The sequence below is a fragment of the Strix uralensis genome, chromosome 3 (genome assembly GCF_047716275.1).
Source record: "Strix uralensis isolate ZFMK-TIS-50842 chromosome 3, bStrUra1, whole genome shotgun sequence".
In the NCBI taxonomy this organism is placed as follows: domain Eukaryota; kingdom Metazoa; phylum Chordata; class Aves; order Strigiformes; family Strigidae; genus Strix; species Strix uralensis.
Window position 1 is genome coordinate 102,431,904 of NC_133974.1, and position 18,259 is coordinate 102,450,162.

At 42.0% G+C, this 18,259-nt stretch overlaps 1 protein-coding gene across 7 annotated transcripts in view; it reads left to right on the forward strand.

Moving 5' to 3' along the window:
- Positions 1-18,259, forward strand: part of TRERF1 (transcriptional regulating factor 1) — a 104,592-nt gene that overhangs the window by 16,394 nt on the left and 69,939 nt on the right. For all 7 annotated transcript variants that reach the window (XM_074863635.1, XM_074863638.1, XM_074863636.1 and 4 more), the window contains one exon: positions 13,748-13,803. The gene's annotated coding sequence lies outside the window, so the exon portion shown is untranslated. The remainder of the gene's footprint in view (positions 1-13,747; positions 13,804-18,259) is intronic.

Here is an 18,259-nt window from a genome sequence, read left to right on the forward strand (position 1 = left end):
CTGATGCTGCCCTCAAATACCATTTTAGCATCCATTTTAGAGGTTTATTATAGTTAATAATCTTACAGGTTTATGCTCAAGTGAAAATATGTGGATGTAAGAAGTCAATTTATTTTCCTTCAGAAGTGTGAGTGTACGTATGCCTTTGTGCAGATGCAGCTCTGAGAAGATTAATTATTTCTGAGATGTCTATAGGCCTCTAATGTAATTCATCAGGATTGCCTGGCTTGGCACGTGCTACCTCGTTAGGGTAACTTACAAATTCAGATGGCTGTAGGTTATTTTATGACATAGCAGTTTACACCAGTGACGTGATGGTCATCTACTCCATCTTTCCTATACAAAGAAATAAATGTGTCCTTCTGCTCATAAATGCGATGCTGAAGAGTTTATGGGATAGTATCTGTATTAAACCTCTGAAATACCAGAAGCAGTGTACCTGAAGTGTAAGCTTTGCCTCCCCCCAGTATCTTTCTGACCTGTTTTAAATAGCTGAAGAGGATTGATCTTGAAACGAGTTACAAATACAAATGGCATTATATGGTTTTGTGTTGTATCCTCTTTTATGCTGGGGTGAGGAGAATTATTTCCAATGGAAATACCCTTTATTTACTTCCAAAAAAAAAGTAAACTCTTATTTGGGCAAGAAATGGTCTGTGTGTTGGGGGGTTTGTTTTATGGTCTCTGATGGAAGCATGTATAACTTGAAAGATGAGGAAACTGCGTGGAACTGACCCAAAAGCAGGCTTTTCCATCTCTAGGAGACAGCACAGACCATTGGAGAGTATGGCTGTTGGTGGAGGCTGTGGGAGCAGGCTACATAAATGAACATGAGAGAAGGCAAAAGAGAAACTCCAATTCACTAAACATTTGTGTGTGATATATGTGCCCTGTCACATAGTCATATCCCTGCATGCAACTGAATAACCCAGTCCATCATTCCCACATTATTCATCCATTACTTTTTCCGTTTCTTACTAATTCACAGTCTAGTTCTACCTTACTTCTTGCCGTCATTGCTTGTATGTTTTCCCTTTTCCTGGCTGTATGAAGTTGGAGTAAAGTAATAATCCCAGAAAGCTTAAAAAAAGCAAAGCTATTAACATGGACCTTTCACTGTTAATTAACATTTGAAGTTTCAGAGAAACGGACCTATGTAATTACTGTGTGGTTAAAACTGTGGAAAACTCACACTAGTGCTTGGAAAGTGGAGACTTAGTTGTGTTACAGAGCTCTGAGCAGGAATGATAAAAATAAACAAGTGATGTTAATGAGGATAAAGGAGTAGAACATCAGTCAGGAAGAGGGAGTTTCCTGTGAAGCCTTCATAATCTGGAGTCAACAGTCTGCCAGAAACCTGGGTTGTGGGTGGGTTAATCAGGTTTGACCAAATTGTGATTGTTGCCAGCTGATGTTGGCATCCCTGCTGGGCTCTTCTGCTTAGGGCCCCTCTTTCTTCCTCCTCCTCCTTCTCCTGGGTTTGCTGTGGCTTGGGAAGGAGCAAATTGGCTCCCTCATCTCTTGGTGTTGTGCAGTGCTGCTGTGCCCGGACCTATGTAAAAAGCCAAAAGGTAGGGAGGGAAGTTGGATGGGAGGTGTGGGAAGAGACAAATGAAAGAAGGTAATGTAGGCTAGTGCATTAGGCTGAGGTCTTTGGAAGGCATTTGTTTAGGTCAGTGGTGTTGAGGTTGCTCAAGGTAATTTAGGAACTGTGATGTCTTTGAAGGAGATTGAGGGTCTCCTCTCCTTTAGCCATCCTGGAGCCCTCAGAGCTGTTGTGGAAGTTACTCCCTGACTATATCTCCATTGGCAGAGCAGCTGTCTGCCAAGCTTTTAACGCTCTGTAATTCTGCTCTGTAACCAGTCTGCTGGTTTCCATTTCTCCTCGTGCTCTCAAGAGATTGGCATCTTCTTGGCCTAGCAGAAGGCCTTTCTGCATGGTTTTCCCTGTGTTTCTCAGGGGTCTTTTTTTACTCCTTTGTTATCCTGAGTGATGTGGAAGTGTGGGGAAAATTGGGGTTTTATTAAACATTTCCACTAGGATATGGCTGCTGGGCCCTACATATGGCAATGTGTGGTGTGCGGCTGCTCCAGGAGTGTGCTAAGAGTGGGTCCCTCTTGGTAACAGCCACTCCTTTGCTCAGGTCCTCATCTTTCAGCAGCGAGGGCTAGATTCTGGGTTGCTGTCACTCCTCCTTTTCCTTCCGTGCCCATGTTGGTAGCGTCTCTGTTCTCAGTGATGGGACATGTGGTGGAGGATGTGGGACCCGTTGGCTGCAGAGAATCTCGGCAGCCTCTGAGGCCCAAAACCCCACCATCTGTAAGGTATGGTCATGTTGGAAAGCTGGACGGATCTGGCAGGGCAAACAAAGTGGCCTCTGGAGGAAAACTTGATGCTTGTCTCCTTGCCTGCAACATTGACCTTTTGCAGGTAGTGGTAAAATTTTTGTTGTTGCTGTTGAGCATTGGTGCTGTCCTTGAGGACAGCAGACTTGCAAGGTGTGCCAAGGTGGCACTGCAAACAGCCAGCACGTACTTTGTGTAACTGGTAAAATCTCTTGGATTAGAGCTGAACTGCTCTGATTTGGCTCAGGGTCATCCCCAAAATAAAGCTGCTCAGGTTTGTCAAAGGGGTAGTTGCTGATTGCTTTAGCATCTAAAATTTCTTTGGGGAGAGTGCTGCCTTTTGCTGGCTGCCTGTGGGGTGAGTCCAGTCAGACACTTATATTTCTTTGCGCTGGGGTTGGGGCATGGACTAGCACTTAAAGAAATCGCCTGTTCCACCTAGTGATTTTTTCCTATTATGGTGATCTGGGACATGGTGATGTCCCCCTTTCTTTATGTGGAAGGGGGGGAAAAAAAGGAGCTCTTTTTGTGGGTTTGCCATAGGCAGGAGGTGGTGTGTTTTAGGCTGCTCTGGTTTTTTATGGGTGTGGATGTTCTGATGACCTTCCTGAGATGAACTGTACCATGTAGGTGCTGGTGACTGGGAAGGACTGTCCTGGTGGCCTGATTCCTTACAGGTTTGTGGTCTTATTTTTGTAACAACTTCTCTCTGAGACACTTCAAGGAATCACTGTTTAACCAAACGGGTGAAACCATGTGGTTTTGGCTTTGAGGAATTTCCCACCAAATCTGTTGGTCTTGCCCCTTGTTCAGGCGGTGCATGAACACTGGTATTGGCCCTCTCGTGTGCCTGGGGCTGAGCGAGGAAGTGAGGAAGAACTCTCTTGCCTCTTCTAATTTTTTTTTGGCACAACGGAGGAAGTGGTAGATACCAATCTTCCTCTCTCACACATCCTTCCACGCGCATCTTGCTGATGGCCACCCAAACTGTCCCCTAGAGATGCTACTCTATCATGACTGATTTCCTGGCTTTTATTTTGAAAATGCAGCTATCAAAGTTGCACAGATCAGCTGGGGCAAGTTCCAACCTCTTTTGTGCATGAAAACCTAGAAAGCATACTTGTGGGAAAAGGTGTTGGAGATGGGTTGAGTTTTTTGGTTGTTATTTTTTCTGTGATTTGAAGAAAGGGAGGGCAGTAGTGAATGTGAGGATTTTAATAATTTAATTGGTGTACCTTGATTTCAAAATCAAGGCTAAGTGCGTTGGAAGTAGTAGATGCAAACTCTGCCAGGTACAAAGACTAACCAAGGCTGTAACAGTTAAAAGTGTATACAGATGATCCACCTGTGTAATAAACACTACCATGTCTATCTTCTGCTGTTTATACTGATATTTTTGTTGGTAGTATTTTGTGGACAGCACTATTTATGTGACTATGTGTGTTAGACATAACTCTGTTGCTTAAACTTCCTTGGAGAAATATTTTAACTAATATATGTACAAGCATGTGAACTTAGCCATTTCTTTATGCATTGTTTTCCCAGCTATAAAAATGTTCCAGTTAAGGAAAATATTAACTTTTCGCAGCAAGTAAGTACTAGGGAGAACTATTTTGTGTTTTGTTGTGTTGTGTGGTTTTTCTTTGGGATGTGTGTGTTTTCTAAAGAAGAATGCCAACTGAATAAAAACCCTTGCTTGAAGTATTGGTGATTTGGTAATGTAAGGTCAGATATTTATATTACTTATTGTCTGCCACTTGTTTAAAAACAAACAAATTCTAGTATGCATTTCATGTATATATATGACTGCAGATGTTGTAAAATACAAAGCACAGAGTAGAACAGAAGTAAGCTCTAATTGTAGTAGATGCACTGAATTAACTGAGATGCCTAGGGAAGTGAATTTAGAAAGACAGGAATTGGGACAGGTCCTTCCTTTATCAGCAGTTCTAAAGTCAGTTATCAGCTAGAAGTAAATTTTTAAGGCTAGTACAGTTTCAATATCTGAAAACCATTTTTACCAGGTTTTGCATTTATTGTTGGAGCTGTAAATAAATGCAGAATAATTTTACTGAGCTCCATGGAGTTTCTGCAGATCGGCATCAGCCCGACAGTTCTCAGAGTCTAGCCTGACTTCCTCCTCGGCTGGAAAAGCTAACCCAGTTCTTAAAAACTGGGAAACTTGCTGGGCATTAATGTTAGACAAGTGGGTTCTTGTGTTGTTGGGGATTTTTTGTGTTTTGTTTTAATTGGAAAAAAAAATAATCTTTTTCAGACAGATTGTTTCCTAGGAATGCTGGGAGAAATGGTTAACTAAGGAGTTTCCTGTCAGCAGTCTTAGTCCCAGTGTTTGACTCCAAAAAAGCGAAATACAGACACCCCCTGCAGCCTCTCAGAAGCCTGCCTGAGCCCTGCACACAGCCTCTGCCCTCCTGCGGCCACCCCAGCCTGAGCACCCCTGAGGGGAGTCTGGAGCACAGAAAACTTGGTGGTTTGGTAAATGAAGTAAAGAGGAAAGTCAAGTTCCCACTGTTTCACTGTGGGAACCAAGAGAGAAGCAACAGGGTTGGCTGTATGTTAGTCTAAAAACAGAGTTAGGAACTTCCTTGGCTGGTATGAACCCAGTTTTTTTGCAGGGAACTGCTTTTAGATTGCCTGGCTCTTTAGCCAGAGAGTCAGTTACCTAAAGTAACATTTTTGTTAAAACCTTGCCCCATTGTAAAATATTTGAAGCTTAAAAAAAAAAAAAACAACCCACCTTCCCCCCCCCCACCCCTTTCTTCCTCCTTCTTTAAACTCATCTCAAAGATCTGACAGCAGGCTGTGAAATGGTTGTGACACTCACTATCTTGACTCAAGCCTGTATCAGGACTCCACTCCAGGGAGTGCAATCATCCGATAAGCAGACTAGTCAAACACGTCTTAATTGCTGCATACTCGATTTAGATATTTAGATGCTTTCCGGGGCCTTCTCTTAGCAGGGTTTTGCAGGATTGGGACCGTCAATTAGCTTCTCCATACACTGAGGGTGACGCTTGGCTGAACAGAGTAAAGAAAAAAAATAGCATACATGCTCATAGAGACATAGTAAATAGGAGCGCAGTTCACCTTTTATTTTAACTCCTGGCAGTGCAGGTTTTATCGAATTGCTCTTAGAAGAAGCTTGGCAAGATGTGAAACGGGCTTATCCCAACTTCCTTGGATGATTCCAGCACCGAAGTGCTGCGGTGCTAGTCCTGTGATTCGTGGGTTAAGAAAAGTAAAGCAGGACAGCAGGAAGCGAGGATGTAAACTGTACTTACTTCTCAGAGGCAGCAGGAAAATAATGACATCACTATTTTTTCAGACTTTGAGCAATCTTAAATTTATGTAGCTGTTTTCATCATATCTATTTCATGAAGAAAAATGTATTCTGTAGTGCTTGATGTGGTCGTATTCTTAACTTTTTACAGTGGTGGTTTATACAGACATGGTAACTGCTTTGAAATGGTGTTTGTTTTATTACAGACCTGATTAGTTAGGAGGAAATGGAATTACAAATTTTAATAACAACAAGTACTGGCAGTATCTTTTTTTTTTTCCTTCCCTATCCATTTAAATATCTTCTCCTTCCTTTTGTTTCTTTTTATGTGAAGTCTGTGCATGTTATCCACTGAAATAGTAGTATGTGAGACAGTTGTAATTCAGCATTTTGTGTAGTAATCCATTTCAGCAAAAAAAGGGCTGTGAAACTTTTAATAAAAAGTCAAACAAAAAAAAGTTCTAAAAGTTCTGGCTCTGGAATCCCACTTCTTTCTTGTGAAATTTTTACTTGGTGTAATTCTTTTCAAGAGGTTCTGCTGCTTTCAGAAAAAAATGATGCTCAATGAATATCATGGGATAATGCAGAAGCCTTTGTAGGATGTGCACTGACCTACCTAAGAAACCCAAGAGAGTTAATTACAACCTTTCTTAGTCTACATGTAAATGCACTTTGCAAATGTTTTTCCAGAATGTGAACCAGTTACATTTTGGAATCTATACCTCTATGGAAAATGGACTGTAAAAGAGATGCCTATTTCAGGCAATTTTTGACGAGTTCAAGATTAAAAAAAATATTATAGCATATTAAATTATTAGGCATCTTTACTAGGGTGTAAGGAAGATTTATGCTGTAATGAAATATGCTGAAACCCAATTTAGAACTTGACAAATCTGGTTTTATAGGGCTGAATTATAAGGGATACCTCATTATTTGAGGGGAAAACTTTTTTATTGTTATTTTTGGCACCCTGGTCTCCTCTTTGCTTGGGCTGTACTCTGTAGGAGCTGCTTTGGGCAAGATGTCTCAGCTGTTCCTTTTTCAAGGGAGCTGTGCAAGATGAAGTCATAATTAAGGATCACATCCTGGCAAGCCTTTCTTACCACATGTGGTCACTGATTTTAAGTTAAATGCAGTCCTCCTTGCTCCTCTGGGTCAAAAATGTAGGTCTTCTTAAAAGCACAGACTTCTACTTTATTGTCAGATTTTTCTTACTGATAATGTATATCAGATACTGTCTACTGAACCTGTATATCAGATACTGTGTATACAGAATCAGTAGCTATACACCAAAATTATGTGTATGCTATACATGCATACTTTTTAAAGCTAAGGAGCCTCTATTCCTTCCCTCTGCATAGCGACCTCTTGATTTTCTCTCGCTTGAAACTCAAAGCATGCCCTTGAGCAATGTATTCGGACTATGACCTGGCATTATGGCTTGCAGCACACAATATGGAACATCACAATAAAAACATCATTTGCTCAATTTAGGAAGTCTACCCAAAATTTTGGGTAGAAAATACATCTTTGACCATCTTTTGAGACAGCTTGTGGTATTCTTATGTTGCTATTCACAGGTTCTCGGTTGAAAAAACTGAAAAGAAACTGAGTTTGTGCATTTGACCAAACTCAAGAGCAAATTTTAGCTGGAGATAGTATTTCTTCATAGGGTAATGAGTTTCTTGTGTGCAGGGTTTCTGTTTCCCCTGCTGCCCTGGCATGCAAAGTGATTGATCTTAAGCAAATTACATACACTTGTAACTACAACCATATACGTGCACATACATGTGACAAAGGAAAACAAAAACGCACGGTTTGAGCTCCACCAGTAAATTTTTCAGGAACCTTTTGTCCTCATTCCTGGGAGAGACTTGTCCTAGTGCTGCCTGTGTGTTACCTGGCCCTGTGACTTCACAAGTACTCTTTCCGACTTGTTGTGCCTGCCACATCGGAGGAGTAAGGCGTTGCCGGATGGCTTATGTGGTCAGGTATAAGTAACAGATGGAGTGTTTACATTTAGGAGAATCTTATGTTGAATACTTAAAATGACTTGTGGGTAAGCACAGGTTTAAAAGTTTAAGAAGAGTCATGGTTTGGTGTGTTGAATGTGCAGTATATTAATGTGCTTAGCTTCAACTATAAACCATTTGCTGAATTTTAGTGACTCTGATGTTTAGTCTTTATCCCCCCTGTTTAGACATCAGTAGCCAAGTGTTTTGCCTCTGTATGTAGCCTCAAGTTGCACTTTTTTCTGCTGTAGTCATCGGATCAAATTATTTATAAAATGAGGACATCCTTTTGGACTTCATGTGTAAACAGTCTTAAATATGTGCATGGGCAGAGAGATTCTTGTCTTGTTTATCCACAGTTGAAGCCCAAATATTAATAAATACTAACATTAAATAGGCTTTTTACCCCCTTCAATCTTCATTTAAGTTTTCCCTTTAACACTCAGATTTCTTCTCTAGATTAGATTACCTGGAGAAAAATTTTCACCTTGCTCTTGATCAAGTTCTGGTAGCAGAGACGTACTGCAACTAGTGATTTGTCATGAGTTAGGGTAAACAAGTGAACTCTTTCAGAGTGGTTCCTACTGGGCAGGTATTAATGCAATTGAAACTGTGGCTGCAGTTGCTGGCGCACGTGTGTTTGAGGGTAGGATTTTCCATCTTCAGGCAATGTGATGACTCCAGGTCTGTTAAATTTTGGAATTAATGGTGAGAGCTGGAAGCCTGCTGCCAGCCCATCAAGGTGCCATTTAAAATTTCCTCAGAGTGAAGTTGGTGTTGGACTTTGCTGCTTATTTGTAAGACATCTCAACAGGCAACAAAGTGCTCCTCTTGTAGGGATTCGGGGGTGGTGGGGAGGGACTCTTGAGCTCAAAGGTGGCTGGTGTTGTCTCAGGCCCCTGCAGTGGGGAGATGCTCTTTTTGCTCTCTCTGCTGCATGCTTTTGCACATGATGTGCTGGAGACCTGGGAGGTGCCCGTCAGAGCAGCTGCCTTCAGCTGGAAGGGAAGATGGGAAAGCAAGAAGCAGGATGCTGTAAAACAGGGGCTGAGAAAGGTGCATATTACATAGGTTTCAAAGGTACTGATTGCTGCCAGGGCAACTTCATTTGTGTGTTGGTTTTAGCTTTCTGGCTTTTTTTAACAAAACTTCAAACATCCTTTTGGCCAATGACAGCAAGGTTTGCAGATTAAAACCAAATCTGAGCATAGCACTGTACTTGAGTGAGCTGCACTAAATCTAAGACGAGCTTCTGTTTCCTGCTTAGAGTTTCTCCCTCATGCTCTCATTTGGCGCATGTACAGTACTGCGTGCTGACGGACACTTTTGAGACATGAATCAGTTAAAGAAGTGTGTGTGGTAGGACTTCTCCAAGCTTGGTATTTCATGTGCTTACTGGCTACCTACTCATGGTTAGGAAGTAGGTGTTTGGAGTCATGTGGGCTAGAGAGGAGTCCTACATTTGTGAATTAACATCCATAATAGAGTGGTCTTGGGTAGTTTTTGTGTGCTCCTATGATCAGACAAAAAATGTAATCTGCAAATAAAAGTAATCCCCATAAGAAGTTCATGTGGTGCAAGCAGTGTGTGAGCAGAATATTTTAGGTAGTGAATATGTTGAACTGATACAATCCTGAGTACTCCAGCTCTGCGATTTACATAAAAACAGCCCCTTAAAGATCCTGTGGTCTCATCTTCCATCAGCAACTCAATGACTGACTTTCACTTTTCTTACAGTAAGAGAATCGATAGAGAAGAGAATTTGACATCACTTCTCTCTCTACATTTTTCCAGACAGTTTGGCCTCCACAAATTGTACAGCCTCCCTTTTCTCTGCGTGGGAGAGTACAAACTGCTGCTGGAGGCAAGGAGGAGAGATTAACATTCATCTGTTCTCTCCTCTCTCTCTTTCCATCCCGTGGGCATGGGTGACTTATGAATGTGCTGCAGCTTTGGGGAACGTTTCTACTCGTTGCCCTGATGAGAAGACCACAGAGACACCGGTAAGGTGTGCGAGTTTCACGTTGCTGATTAAATGGGCACATGAAGAAGCCGAGTGCAGTGACTCCCTACAAGAGATCAGAGAGGAAGATGTAAGGACTGGCCTAAGCCTTAGGTTGCTCACTTGCTAAGAGATTCCTCCTACAGAGTCCATGCACATTGACAGCTTAATGCAGAGTCTGCCTTCTCACTTGGGTCTTTCATGAAAAGTGGTATGAGTTTATTTTGCAAGAGCTCTGTTTTGAGCAGAGATATTTACTTCTTTGATTCTTACTTGTTGTTTTAATGTTGTGTATATAGGCAGGAATATAGGGAAATAAATGTTTTTTAAAAAGCAAGTCTTTGCTGGTGTGGAAGCTAGAGCTGATATCGCACATGTGTGTACAATCATAGCAGTGGTTGGTAACACTCAAATGCAGGTTCGGGAGATGTAGTTTCATTTTGTGGCATTAGCAGGGACAGGAAAGGTCTTGCAGAGACATGTTTCCAAATCACCCTACCACATGGTGAGCTCTCAGCTGGCATTGCCCTTTGAAATCCGTTTATCCTTCACAGGAGACAGGTACAGAGGTGGGTATACGCCATGAGAGGGTGATGTATTTGCTTGCGTCCACTTCCTTCTGCATGAGCACCAGCCTCAGGCTGACTGTGCAGAAACAGCAATTGCCTTGTTGTCCCCAGCATTTCCTGCTGCTACCAAATTAGAGGATCTCTCTCAATTGACAGCCAGGCATTCTTTCTCCCCACCAGCCCCCATCCTAATGGGGAGTAGTTGATAGGTAGCATTTACTAATGTAGGACTGTGGAAGGTTTGTTCTCAATGAACTTCAATCAGGAGGTCTTGCTTTTCCTTCAGTTAGTAGCCCCTGCAAGGGAAGAGGGCAGTGGGCCTCTTCCCATCCTTTCCAGCGCTGGCCACTGCTTAGCAGGATGTGACAAGCCAAGTGTCACCGCCATGGTTACCTGGAGGTGACGGAGCTGCTGGTGTGGATGGTGGTCACAAGAATTGCAGAATCTGGGAAGTCTTACGCGCACACAACCAACATGTTGCATGGGGTGATGGAAGAGTACATGGTGAGGATTTTACCTGGGGTAGCATGCATATTGCTGACAGCAGCAGGGAATTTTTACAGAGCTGCTTGTTGAACTTCTGGAAGGATGTTGCTAACAGGCATCAAGTGTGGTGAGGTCAGTACAAGAGGAACAAAACCTCCTATTCAGATAAAAGCAGGGGAAGGGAAACACTGCCACGTGTGGGACTGGTTCAGGCTAAACTGGTCCGTGCAGTAGTTTCTGCAGCTCTTCAGGAACACACTATGGAGTTGAGCTTCCCAGCTCAGACAGGTCTACGTTCACGTTCCAGTCAGGCTTTGGGAAAGCAGGAACAGCACCATCTGTGTCCCACTTCATTTGAAAAAGAAAATTAAAAAAAACTTGAATGCCAGCCATCTGCTGATATCGCATCGAAACTCTATCCCTGTATCTGGGGGCAGAGGAGGGAGATGGTTTCTGCGGGGAGAGGCACCGTTCAGAGTGGAAGAGCTGCCTGCACCTGGGGGTGCTGCTGGACCCAGAAACCACCAGAGGGGCAGGATGGCTTGGCATCTCTGTCCAGCTGCCTTCTGTAGTACCAAAACAGTCCTGCCCAGAGAGAGCAAATCTGAGTGCCATCCTGCTGACAGAGTCCACAACGCTTGGTTTATGGATCATTGAGAGGAGATTTGAGCATTTCTGTGAAGTGGATGCAGAGTGATGGGATGGTTAGCAGCCATCGTATTAATGGCTGAGGCAAAAACATAGTCCTCACTTTTTCCTTGTAGCCTGGTAATTGGGTGTAATGTTGTTCTGGAAACGGATTAGGTTGTGGTTTTCTGCAAGTTGGCTATTAAAATAGGCCCACTATCTCGATGGGAACTAACATGAGCCCTCAGCCAGACGCAGGAAATGAGCAGACTCCTTTTTCTTTAGTTCTTTTTGTCCCAGATCTCCCCCGGCAAATGTCCATTGAGTTTTGATTTGCTTATGAAGGTGCTTTTTCTGAAGTCGTGTCACTTTTCTGTGTTGTATCTCTGTGTTCTTCCTTGTTAGAGGAGTCGAGTGCTGCTTCTGTCCTGATAGCTCTGTGTGAATGTGGCCACAAGTAAGGCAGTAGAGAGTTAAAAAAAAAAAAATCCATTAATTAAAATATTTACATTGGAAGCAGCAAAACATTTACTCTTTGAGTAAAACAAACTTCCCCATTGTTCTTGTATGATTGCTTCAATTTCTCTGAAAATAGCCAGGAAGAGGTTGTGCTCTGAGAAACTTTACTGGGTTGGCAGAGGAGTGGGAGGGGTAGGGATACTCAAGTGGGCTCTTGGTCAGTGGCTCTATTCTGTTCAAATCTTTGTCACATGGACAAAAGATTTCTTCATAGAAAAAACAAAACAAAAGTATCCAAAAGAACCCCATTGTGGTGGAAGTATGTTGTCATATTATTCTGGTAATGCCAAAAAATAAATTATCATCAGTAGAAGATAAGAAAATGGTATTCACTGGATGAAAGTGAATTTATTTTTAGCACTTAAAGTGTACACTAATGTATCCTTAAAGGGGAAAAAGAGAAGCATCCCGGAGCAGGCAGTTTGGACCCTGGCTCCCTGGCAACCCTCCTGGCTGGAGACCCATGTGCTGCTGTGCCTGCTTTGCTGGCAGGGAAATGGCAGCACAGCGTGGTGAAGGATGTCACCTTCCTGTGGTGCCGAGCACCTGTGGTTCTGAACGCTGGGGTCTCTTGGCATTGCGGCTGCGCAGTGTCCAAGGAAAATGAAGCAAAGGTGCAAATCGGGGACATCGCACCACTAAAACACAAAGTTTTCTCTGCATCTGGTTTTGTACTCTAGACACAGGGATGCCTTAGTAGCATCACTACAGGAAAAGTAAGTAAACATGAAAACTGTTTGCTTCAAATCCTTCCATTCCTGCCGTATCTCCCCAGGATAACTGGATTGAAAAAATAAGGGTTGGTTGTTCTTACTTTTTAAAAAAAATTTTAATAGTATTCTCTCATACAGTGTGCCATTTCACTCTTACACATTTCTGGCCTTTTCCAGCCTCCAGCCTGGCACTGGACTAACAGGCTTCTAGGTCTTGTGGGCAGGATGCTGAAAACTAAAAAGGTGTGTGGAGGGATTAGTTTGTTTTTTTAAATCCTTGATTCACATTTCTCACTTAAGGCAGGTTCTTAAGCTTTTCAAAGTTGCGAGACAGGAGGTCTGTCTTCTGCCCTTGTGACTCACGGACTGGCTAGATTGCAGGTCCCATCTCCTTTTCCTAATAGTGCCATGGAAAAGTGTTTGTTCATGCCTGAGTCTATCGTGACTGTAAATTTTATTGACAATTCCAACGTTGCAGTTTTGTTGTTTAGGTGCATGGTACTCTTTCCGCTGATCCCAGGTATGCCAGACTGCGTCATGTTTACCTATATTATAGAAACAACTTCGTTGCATTGAAAGGTTGGTTTGTAAAGGTGTTAAGAAATTAAATGTACTTGTTCAGGATAGGCGTCATTTAAATTAATGCATGAGAGCTTTGTTCCATCTGTTTCTTGCATGCTTTACTGTATTTAAGAAAGGCTGCATGCTGACAGTTTCTTGGCCTGGAGATAAAAGGTGCTGCCTACCCAGGTTTGATACACTGATGGAAAATTGTCTCCACGATGTATAACACCGCTGTGATTATTTCTAGCCATTACGACTGGTCTCATTTTACAACCATTCACATTATGTAATTTGATGCTCATTTAATTTAATGAGAGGATGCTGCAGACTTATTTATGACTCGGCTGGGCAACCTGTACGCTTTGGCCACCTCTGTTATCCTTGCTGAAGGAGGAAAAGCGTGCTTCTTACAGAACATGTTACAACATCTTTAATACCTTTATATCCAGGTTTCCCAGATTGCTGCAGACAGGAGGGCGACTTGCCTGGGGTGTAGATTATACTGGAATGGCAGGAGAAGTTTAACTTTTTAAAAATCTTGAACTGTTTATTAGCCTTTTGTTGTAAGGTTATGAGGAGGTATTAATGGACTTTTCCTTTTGTTACAGATGGAATTTTATGACTTGCTGGATTCTGAATAGGACAAGGAGATGTGTCTGATAAGGTAAGAGAGAGGGTAAGATAAACATGTTCCTATGCAAAACAGTCTCACTGGTTAATTGTTCGGGTTGAAGACAACTGTTTCTTTCCGTGACAGAACCCTGCAAATAATTGAGATACTTATTTTTAAGTTACATGTGCCTCTGAGCCTCTAAGCAGAGACCACCGCTGTTCTGTACAACTTCTGTCCCAGTCCTTTCTCCCGATGAACTGATGTACTAAGTCCGGAAGACAAAAATGTATGCCTTTCCAGGAATGGGGGTTAGCAAGATAAGTCATACTTATCCTAATATTTTAGAGCTTTATATAATATAAAGTAACAGATGAGGTAGAAGAGTTCTTGTTCAGTTTTGAGATATTGCCCCCCCCCCCCCCGACATTTGAAAGGTAAAAATATCTTTGAGCTCTTTCAACTTCTATGCTTTAAAACTTGTTTTTCCTGTTGCATTATTTTCTAATTTAATTGGTTTTATTAGGACACAGGGTATATGAGTAGAAAATCTCTAGGTTTGAGTTTGAAATTAGTGTTTGCTGTCACTAGTGTGCTGGAGGAAGCCATAGGTTCGATGTTTTGGGGTTTGTTTTTTTTTTTTTTAATAGCAATGTTTTTAAAAGGCAGTGCTTAGATACTTTATTTTTTTTCTTTCGGTTTCTGGTTCAGAGGGTTCCACTGATAGAGAGGAGTAGATGTCTTTAAAACTCTTAGGTGTTGGGATAACCACATTCAAACAACAAATAGCCAAGCACAGTAGAAGTATTACATAGTGATTGTCACTGTCTTTCATCCTATGATCTACCCTGCAGCTATCCAGCTCTATCACTTAAGTGTTTCTTTTTGTCTCCTCTGTTTTCCTGAGCTCTGTGCCATTTACAGGCCTCAAAAATCCCTATTGTTCTTTTTGGCCTTTGATTGGAAAATGTAGTGGAAACAGCTAAAGGTATGATGTCATTGTATAAGGACCAGGACTAAATGACTTCTTCCTTGGATTCAGAGATTTACCTGTTGTAGACAGTCTTGACATTTTGGGGGCTTTTCTGGTGGTTTTGTTTTTTCTTCATTAAAGTTTTATTTGCTAAGAAGAGTTACCCTTTGGAGGGTGGCTGCCCAAGCAAGAATGGAAAACTTTGAATGGCTCGTGGCACTGTGTGGAGTATGCAAGAATGCTGCTTAGATTTTTTTTGCAAGTGTTAGGCGTTTTGTCCATTCAGACTACCTTCTTTCATGCCACTGTTGAATGGTTACGAATATTTTAATAGCTTACTCTCTACCCGAAGGTGGTCTTGTATGTGTATAGTTGGTAAAATCCAGCTCTTCAGGTGAGAGGTCTTGCAGTCTGCAGTGCTATTATACAAAGCATCTCACATGCATACCTCGTTTGTTATGTAAACGAGCTTCTTCACTTGCACGTGTTGGAACCAGTCTACCTATGCTCCAAGAATGGATAATTAAAATTGCTTTCAGGACTTCTTAGAGCGTGTTCAACCCGACCTGTGCTGGCATCCCCCCGCACGCAGGCGGTTCAGCTGCCATCCCATCGCACGCCTGCCACCAGCATGGCTGCGGCTGGAGGCTGTGCAGCGCCCACCGTGGCATCGCCACCGGCTCATCAAAAAGCAGCATGGGCAGGATGGGATAAGTGGAAATGCTTGTGTTCAGGCTGGTTTGTTCTAGCACATTCAGTTGACTGAGAAGTGTATTTGTCTGATGTCAGTGCAACATCGGGGACGTCTTTGGCATGCACGTGGGGCAGCACTTCAGTTGTGCTCATTCAGCTGCTAGTGTTTTCCGAAGACATTACTCCTCATGTATTATAAGTATATTATATAGTGTATATATATTATACTGTTTAATTTCAAGTACTGTTCTTTTTCTGTGAAGTGGATATTGATAAATCTGTGTGCTGTAACATGGGCAGCTCTTGCGACACACAGCTGGCTGCTGTTGGTTGTACCAGCTCTCCTGGGGCAAGCTTGCTTTCCCCTTTTCTCATAAAACAACCACCGAGGAGGCTCTCTTTCTAGCAAGTTCTGCAGCTTCAGGCCACAACACCTTCTCTCACCACAGCTTTATTGCCAGCCTCAGGCACGTATGTGAGCCAGATCCCTAGCAACTGCAGGACTGGCTTTAAAATGAGATTCTGGGAGGAAGAAGTAGCACTTTCCACTGGCTCTTGTCTTTTGCCTCCAGAAGAAAATACTCTGTCCTCGTTTTGTGTGTTACTTCCTCAGGATTGGAATTAATCCCAAACTGTGAATGTGTGTATCTTATTTTGCTTTCTCTGAGAGGGCTTCTTTTATGCCTTCCCCAGCAGCCTGGGCTGGAGAAATGCCACTGTCGCACTCGCAGTCCTCCTGTGTCACAAGAAGCAGCTGTCCTGGTCATGTTCCTTCTCAAGGCTGCAGTTGTCAGGTGTCCCTCAATTCTTTCAACTATCCTTTACTACTATGGCATCAGTGTTGTTTTATTTCTTTTATTTTTTAACCTCCTGCTCCCTTTATGCATTCCCTCTCCCCATTTACATTTGGGTTTCCATTTTTCCAGACAGGCATCTGGCTCTTGCCCCAAATGTACTCTCAGGTCCTGTCTGTGCCTCCTGTCCATGTTTTTTTTTACCTTGGTTGCTTACAGTTTTCATGGAAATTTCCTGACTGGTTCCCTGCTGTTTCTTCTTCTGGGGGAGTACTTCTGAAGCACTTGTGTGTTTTTTGCTGCCATTGCAATTAAAAGGGTTGCTATCTTTTAGTCCCATTTAAAGCAACGAGAGATGGTCCAGTCTGTGCAGGGAGTAATCTTGTTTTAGTCCTAGTCATGGTGACTTCCTTGTAATGGCTGGCTTTTGGCATCCATCCTGTTGATTACGTGATGGGGTCGAATAAAAACAATGAATAATAGCTCTTTTAATATGCCTGAAGCCTAACGATGAAATTATGAGACTTGGCGAACTTGCAGCGATGTTGATAGGTGCCAGACCTCTCACCCAATATTTTCATTTCCTTCCCCATATTTCCCTGTGCCTTTATCTTGCTTCCTTCCAAAGAACCCAGGGCCCTTGTGAACTGCAAGTCAAGTTTCACGTGAGGTCTGCCCAATAGCTCAGATCATAAATATAAAATCGTTCTACAAGGCCTAATCTATTTTCAGAGATACGTTTATGAGATATAAATTTCTTTAATCGCTGAAACGGCATTGTGTCATTTTTGGAAGGAAATGACAAGGAAGTAACTGTTATCAGGCCTATTTTCACCCGCCGTTAGCTTAGACTTAGCTCCAAGGTCGCTTGTCTTAACAGTTCCAAATTAGGTTGCCAATTAATATTGATTATTTGAAAATCAGTAGGTTGATGTATATTCTATTATTAATAGCTGTTAATGCACTTTATAATAGCAATCTGTTTTGCAGACATTTTCTGGTTGTTCTTTTTTAATGAGTCTTGGCAGTGAAAACCCTGGTTTAACACATGCAGAACTACAGTAACTTGTTGAAGTATTTGTGTTTTTTTGCATTTTGGGTGTTTTTGTTATTGTCTTTTACTGGGAGTAGCACTTGATTTTGATGAGACCAAACTGAGGCAAAGTCCAGGAACGATTTCTGTCTAAACTGGTACATTGTGGTTTCTCCTTGTGTTAGTGCACATCAGTGCAAAACTCTTGCATCACTGTTAGATGAGTTTTAATAACTTGCTTTGACATTGCCTATGAATATTTTTGTCTCCACAGAAGCCATCTTAGAAGAACTTTCAAAATAAGAAAGCTAATTTGAATAAAACTGTAACGAGTAATTTGAGTTCCTTTTCTTGTGATATTTAGCTGTTTTGTCACAATATGTGGAAAGTACCTGGAAAGCACAGGGAGAAAAATGGGAAATCTCTCATGCATAAGGAAAAGACTCTAGATAACAAAGTTTGGGGTGGGGGAGAAAATATCTACGTAAATGTAGACATCAAGGTAAATGCTTTTTCCTTTTCTTTTTCTTCCAGAAAATTTGAATATTTTCACAATCTGATGTTGCAAGTTGTAAATGCTTAACACTTCTAAAAGAATAAATTACTTCAGTGCCTGAATGTGTAGATAACTGTCAGCTTCAAAGGATCAAGTGAGTTGGAAGGAATGTCTGGAGAACTCAGTATAGGCAGGTACCAGGCAGAATATAGAAAGTAGGGGAATACATTCATCTAATATAACAGAGGCCTAGATGTAAGTTTATATATAAATTAAGACTAATCATGTTAGGAAAAGTGAATTTCTGTGGTTCTGCTTTTAATGTAAAAGTGAGATACTCAGTTTCCCCTCCCCATCTCTGTCACACTGTGTTTCCCAAGCTGCTTGTTATAAGACTTTTGCTGCTTCCATAAATCCTGAGATGGAAAATTAGCCAATGTAATACTTTTCAAACTACCCTTACAAAAAAGGCCATCTCTAGCTGTAGAATATCCTCATTGTGAGCTGGCTGGTTCTGTAAA